The sequence below is a fragment of the Entelurus aequoreus genome, linkage group LG09 (genome assembly GCF_033978785.1).
Source record: "Entelurus aequoreus isolate RoL-2023_Sb linkage group LG09, RoL_Eaeq_v1.1, whole genome shotgun sequence".
Taxonomy (NCBI): domain Eukaryota; kingdom Metazoa; phylum Chordata; class Actinopteri; order Syngnathiformes; family Syngnathidae; genus Entelurus; species Entelurus aequoreus.
In genome coordinates this window covers 78,120,472-78,128,833 of record NC_084739.1, presented here as the reverse complement: position 1 = coordinate 78,128,833, position 8,362 = coordinate 78,120,472, and positions in this window count along the sequence as shown.

The following is an 8,362-nucleotide window of genomic DNA, read 5'->3' as shown; positions in this document are numbered from 1 at the left end:
GTCATTTCCCAACCAATATTCCACAACACAAATACAACGTTGAAACAAAATTCTTTTTGACAACGTTTAATCAATGTTTTGTTGATTTGACCGTTGAATTTTGGTCATTTCCCAACCAATATTGTACAAAAAAAATACAACATTGACACAACATGCTTTTTGACGACGTTTATTCAACTTTGGATTCTGACGTTGATTTGACCGTTGAATTTTGGTCATTTCCCAACCAATATTCAACAACACAAACACAACGTTGAAACAATATGCTTATTGATAACATTTATTCAATGTTGGGTTCTGACGATGATTTAACCATTGAATTTTTGTCATTTCCGAACCAATATTTTACAACACAAAAACAACGTTGAAACAACATGCTTTTTGACGACGTTTAATCAATGTTGTGTTCTGATGTTGATTTGACCGTTGAATTTTGGTCATTTCCCAACCAATATTCGACAACACAAATACAACGTTGAAACAATATGCTTATTGATAACATTTATTCAATGTTGGGTTCTGACGATGATTTAACCATTGAATTTTTGTCATTTCCGAACCAATATTTTACAACACAAAAACAACGTTGAAACAACATGCTTTTTGACTACGTTTAATCAATGTTGTGTTCTGACGTTGATTTGACCGTTGAATTTTGGTCATTTCCCAACCAATATTCCACAACACAAATACAACATTGAAACAAAATTCTTTTTGACAACGTTTAATCAATGTTTTGTTGATTTGACCGTTGAATTTTGGTCATTTCCCAACCAATATTCTACAACACAAATACAACATTGACACAACATGCTTTTTGACAACGTTTAATCAATGTTTTGTTGATTTGACCGTTGAATTTTGGTCATTTCCCAACCAATATTCTACAAAAAAAATACAACATTGACACAACATGCTTTTTGACGACGTTTATTCAACTTTGGATTCTGACGTTGATTTGACCGTTGAATTTTGGTCATTTCCCAACCAATATTCGACAACACAAACACAACGTTGAAACAACATGCTTATTGATAACATTTATTCAATGTTGGGTTCTGACGATGATTTAACCATTGAATTTTTGTCATTTCCGAACCAATATTTTACAACACAAAAACAATGTTGAAACAACATGCTTTTTGACGACGTTTAATCAATGTTGTGTTCTGATGTTGATTTGACCGTTGAATTTTGGTCATTTCCCAACCAATATTCCACAACACAAATACAACGTTGAAACAAAATGCTTTTTGACAACGTTTAATCAATGTTTTGTTGATTTGACCGTTGAATTTTGGTCATTTCCCAACCAATATTCTACAACACAAATACAACATTGACACAACATGCTTTTTGACAACGTTTAATCAATGTTTTGTTGATTTGACCGTTGAATTTTGGTCATTTCCCAACCAATATTCTACAACACAAATACAACATTGACACAACATGCTTTTTGACAACGTTTATTCAACTTTGGATTCTGACGTTGATTTGACCATTGAATTTTGGTCATTTCCCAACCAATATTCAACAACACAAATACAACATTGAAACAACATGCTTATTGATAACATTCATTCAATGTTGGGTTCTGACGATGATTTAACCATTGAATTTTTGTCATTTCCGAACCAATATTTTACAACACAAAAACAACGTTGAAACAACATGCTTTTTGACTACGTTTAATCAATGTTGTGTTCTGATGTTGATTTGACCGTTGAATTTTTGTCATTTCCGAACCAATATTTTACAACACAAGTACAACGTTGAAACAACATGCTTTTTGACGACATTTAATCAATGTCTGTTCATGACGTTGATTTGACCGTTGAATTTTGGTCATTTCCCAACCAATATTCGACAACACAAATACAACGTTGAAACAACATGCTTATTGATAACATTTATTCAATGTTAGGTTCTGACGATGATTTAACCATTGAATTTTTGTCATTTCCGAACCAATATTTTACAACACAAAAACAACGTTGAAACAACATGCTTTCTGACAACGTTTAATCAATGTTGTGTTCTGACGTTGATTTGACCATTGAATTTAGGTCATTTCCCAACCAATATTCCACAACACAAATACAACGTTGAAACAAAATGCTTTTTGACAACGTTTAATCAATGTTTTGTTGATTTGACCGTTGAATTTTGGTCATTTCCCAACCAATATTCCACAACACAAATACAACGTTGAAACAAAATGCTTTTTGACAACGTTTAATCAATGTTTTGTTGATTTGACCGTTGAATTTTGGTCATTTCCCAACCAATATTCTACAACACAAATACAACATTGACACAACATGCTTTTTGACAACGTTTAATCAATGTTTTGTTGATTTGACCGTTGAATTTTGGTCATTTCCCAACCAATATTCTACAAAAAAAATACAACATTGACACAACATGCTTTTTGACGACGTTTATTCAACTTTGGATTCTGACGTTGATTTGACCGTTGAATTTTGGTCATTTCCCAACCAATATTCAACAACAAAAATACAACATTGAAACAAGATGCTTATTGATAACATTCATTCAATGTTGGGTTCTGACGATGATTTAACCATTGAATTTTTGTCATTTCCGAACCAATATTTTACAACACAAAAACAACGTTGAAACAACATGCTTTCTGACAACGTTTAATCAATGTTGTGTTCTGACGTTGATTTGACCATTGAATTTAGGTCATTTCCCAACCAATATTCCACAACACAAATACAACATTGAAACAACATGCTTTTTGACAACGTTTAATCAATGTCGAGTTCTGACGTTATAACTTTGGTCATTACCAGAACCACTAAATACTTGTCAAAAAATTCCAATTACTTAAAACTGGAGGGTTTTTCTTAGTTTAAAAAAAAATTAAAAAGATTTCCATAAATGATTTTCAATTTGTATCATATTTGACACTGCCGGTCAGTTCTAATGTTATTTTTCTAACAAACCAAAACACAATGTAATACAAAGACATACCTATCATGTTATTTCCAAACATAAAAAGAACATTTGAATCAGATTAGTTGAATTCACTGTTTTTAAAATCATTTTCAAAGCATCTTCAATGTTGTTATTGTCATTTATAAAAAAAAAAACTTACATAAAGTCAATGTCACTATGTATTTTTTTAGTATGATTTTTTTTCCCCCAGAAAGTTATAATTTATTATGGCTACACACACCGAGCGATTACCCCAAAATAATACAGCAAGTTAAATATGTATATTTCACCTCTAAATATACCATATTGTGTAATGTAAACAATATATGTGTTTATTAGAAACATCTAAAAACTGTATGTTGCTCCATGTTTTTTTTAATGCATGAAATGCAATAAAAGACCAATTAACTAATTTACAGTTACATTACCTTAAATACCTGCTGTTTCAAATTTGATACACTCATTTTCAACACAGTTTTACATAAATTATATGATAAAATATTTATTAATTTCACGGATTAACTGTTCATTATGATGTGTCAGTAAAAAAAACAAACATTTTCCTCACTTTTTTCTTTTCAAATTTGGCAAAGTTTTTCCTCAAAAATCCGGTTTCTCTGGTTTCTACTTTGTGGCAATCTTGCAGGATGACTGGACAGCCCTCTAATCAGCCAAATACTGCCCCCATGTGGACTACACATGCATTGCATGTATCTAAACTGATCCGTCAGGCTTTTTAGTAATAAACGAATTACACTGATGATGTAGAGGGCTTAAAAACTTACGTATCACTTATGATACGTTGGGCGTTATAGGGTTAAATGGCCGGCTCTTTGCACAATAAAGTACGTCACAAGATGCACACAGACTACTCCTAAGTACGTGCTCGATATGATACACTTGCTGTGGAAATACGAGGCCGCTGTGGCAGCAGGCCAAAGAGGAAAGTGCCACGCCTGTGAATCCATTTAGTCATCCTTGCGGAAACATCCCGGCTTCCTGTATGCATCAGACACGAACATGACTAAGCAGAAAATGCGCAGTATAAAAAAAAAAACCCGACTAAGGCGAGGAAGGAAGCTGGTGTCTTTTTGAGGATTTGTTTTCCTTTTCTGCCAGGCTGCTGGATTGCATCTCTGCAGGCCTGAAGTGTCCACACACTCTGTGAAGGACTGGGCTTTGTTCACGGCTCTTCTCAAGTGCTCCGGCGACAACACACACTTTGCCCGGCTGTTAGCTGCAAGAAGGTGTGTCCCTGCAGAAATACACAAATAGGACAAACGTCTGCCATCACAACCTGACTTGTAGCCACTTCTCTCACGATAACACGCCTTTTTTTTCACGTACGCAGCAGGTCCATGTTAAATGTGTGAGACGAGGCCTTCGCTGACATTTAGCAGCGTCCCGTCAAAGTGTTTGTTGACATGTGAGTGGTTGGCTGCACGATAAAACACAGACCAGGCACTGAGCATAAATACTTTCAGGGTTTCCATCCATTTTTATTGATTATTATACAATAATCATTATTATTGTTGATATCATTATTATTTTCCATTATTATAATTTATTATTGTTTATATTTTCAGTATTATTGTTATGGTTGTTATTATTACTATAACTATTTATTTGTATTTTCTTTTTTATTGTTATTAATATATTACGGTTTATTTTATTTCGATTTTTTTCATTGTTATTATTACTATTTATTTTTTATCTAAAGGTATTATCATTTTCATTATTAATTTTAAATAGTATTATTACTATTTATGTATTATTGTATTTTTATTTACATTATTAATATGTATTTATTATTTGATTTTAATTTTCATCATTCCTATCTGTCTTTATTTATTTTATTTCATGTTTATGTTATTTATTTTATCTTATTTTCTTTAGGATGATTTTTAATGTTAAAACTATTTGTATTTATTCTAATTTTTTAAAATTGTATTACATGTTCTTTATTGTTAATAGCATATTACTATTTATGTATTTATGTTATTTGTATTTACATTCTAATTATTGTTGTAATAAATATTGGAGTTTATTACTATTTTTTTCAATTTTCATCATTATTAGTATTCCTATCTGTCTTTATTTATAATATTGTATTTTCGTTATTATTATTTATTTTATTTTATATTATTACTATTGTCATTACAATGTATGTATGTATGTGTGTATATGTATATATATATATATATAATTACTTGCATTCTATATTTTAATTATTTGATTTTAATTTTCATCATTCTACGGAGCATGGGGGGGAATTTATTTTTTTCGTACTACGGAGCCCCTAAAAAAAATTTTTTTTTAAATAAATGAAAAAAATCCCCCCACCCCCTAAAAAATCCCCCATGTCCCTTTAGGGTTCCGTAATATACATATCTAAAAAAAAAAATCCCCCCCCCCCCAAAAAATGTTTTCCCCCATGTCCCTTTAAGGGCTCCGTATCATTCCTATCTGTCTTTATTTATTTTATTTCATGTTTATGTTATTTATTTTATCTTATTTTCTTTAGGATTATTTTTAATGTTAAAACTATTTGTATTTATTTTATTTTTTTTAAAATTGTATTACATTTTCTTTATTGTTAATAACATATTACTATTTATGTATTTATGTTATTTGTATTTACATTCTAATTATTGTTGTAATAAATATTGGAGTTTATTACTATTTTTTTCAATTTTCATCATTATTAGTATTCCTATCTGTCTTTATTTATAATATTGTATTTTCGTTATTATTATTTATTTTATTTTATATTATTACTATTGTCATTACAATGTATGTATGTGTATATATATATATATATATATATATATATATATATATATATATATATATATATATATATATATATATATATATATATATATATATATATATATATATATATATATATATATATATATATATATATAATTACTTGCATTCTATATTTTAATTATTTGATTTTAATTTTCATCATTCTACGGAGCATGGGGGGAATTTATTTTTTTCGTACTACGGAGCCCCTAAAAATTATTTTTTTTTAAATAAATGAAAAAAATCTCCCCACCCCCTAAAAAATCCCCCATGTCCCTTTAGGGTTCCGTAATATACATATCTAAAAAAAAAAATTCCCCCCCAAAAAATGTTTTCCCCCATGTCCCTTTAAGGGCTCCGTATCATTCCTATCTGTCTTTAGTTATTTTATTTCATGTTCATGTGTTCATTTATTTTATCTTATTTTCTTTAGGATTATTTTTAATGTTATTACTATTTATATTTATTTCAGTTTGCATCATTATTTTTTACTTTTTTTTCCATTTTATTAAATGTTCATTATTGATAATAACATTATATTACTATTTCATTATTGTATCTGTATTTACATTATTGTTATAGTAATAAATATTGTAGTTTTTATTACTATTTTATTTCATCACTGTACCTATCTGTCTTTATTTATATTATTGTATGCTCATTATTATTTATTGTATTTTATTTTATATTAATACTATTGTCATCACTATTTATATATTTTTTATTATTATTAATATAATACTTTGTTACTTGCTGACTCTATATTCTAAGATATGTAACATATATGTACAGCGTGTTAAGTAAATCAGTCTGTTCCAGTTCCAAACCGTGGCCATCATGAAACATTTGTATATAGAGGCAGCGTTTTGTGTTACTTTCAACCTTCTTAACTGTCGCACAAGTGTAAAAAGAAGTCAAGCACTGTGTAATACAAATACAGTAAAGTAAAACCACTCAATGTGTGTTCGTACTGTGCGTGTATTTATATTATTAGATGAATATACATCATATTGCAGTAAGCAGCCGGGTGCAAGTTTTGTTTGTGGTTCTATGGTTATCATCACATTTTTCCTCTTCCTCATTAAAATAAAGTTAGTACTGATTTGAAGCATTCCAAACATCAAGCTTGAACATGGTTTACAATTTACTGTACGTTCAAACATGGCCGACACATAGCCTCCTCCCCTGACCACGCCTACTCTGCTGCGATTGGTCAGGGGTTTTGCGTGCAAAGTCGGTCATAATATGCTATGTATTTACCTCAGCTTTGTTTTATAGGAAACAGGCAAATACTGGAGTTGGTATTGTTTTGATATTATTAAGCTGTAAATCAGGGTGTGGAAGTCGCTTCCTAGCGGTCCCACTGTCAGTCACGGCGCAGGAGCCAAGCGTGCAGGTTTTAATGATATTGTTTCAACACAAGTTTTTCTCTCCAGTAGAACGTGACCTTTCAGTCACGTCCGTATCCTCTCTCTCTCCTCCTGCTCCCGGCCGCTTACTGTTCAAGACACCAGATGATTAGATCACCACGTACCACCTGTGAAATCTAATCACCTGCCAGCTGTGTCTCGCCGTCAGCACTGCCACGCCCTCGTCTGATGGTGCTCTGTCCTCAGCACCATGGACAGAGGCGGTGACCTTTGCTCCTGCAGGCAGCGTTGGCAACATCTCCCTCCACACAGGGGTTCTTAACCTTTTCCACTACACAGGGGCCCGGGGCCCACTCAAATATGAACACTGAATTAGTCATCTTACTCTTGATTTGAATGGTATTCAACAATTATACCTAACCTACTTACAGTTTAACAGGATAAACGTCATCAAATAGTATGAAAGCATGTGTTAATCACCAAGTTTGTGGTCAAGGCTTAGGTCAGGCTGATTACAAAAATAAATATGAATCAAATATACTGCAAAAGAAGAGATTTATGAATTAAAAAAAACAAAAACAATAATAAATAATAATGTATGTCTTAATTAAACAGTCAATAAAATCAAAGTTAGTCATAATTTTGGCGCTTAACTAAAAAACATCTCTATGACTTCAGCTCCAGACTTCTTCTGTCTGTGTGATATTGTCATTACTGCCACAAGTGGTGGAAGAGTGTATTACAACTGAGTACGACCCACAGCTGAGAAACATGTATTTTGGCGGCCCTGTAAATAAACGATAAAAAAAATGAGCTGTGTGCCACAAATGGCCCCCGAGTCGCATCTTTCACACCCCGGCTGTGTGTGTCTGTGTGTGTAAAGTGTGTGATTGTCAAAATGTCAATTTCCTCTTATTAAGCCAACGTCAGCTTCATATCGGGTTGGTCTGCTTCCTGCGGGCCTCCACTTGCACCAGGGATGTGTGTGTGTGTGTGGGCATGTCTACAAGGGCGTGTATATTGATCCCTAATAGATGCCGCTGAGTGTTTTACATCCTCCCTGCACGTGACAACAATATACCATCACTTATGGATGCAGTGAGAGCAGGAAATAAATGCCTCATTATTATTTCCTACAACGTCCAAATACTTCAATGTCAGGCTCATACATCATGAATAGAAGATCACAACTAAACACGTCATATTTTTGT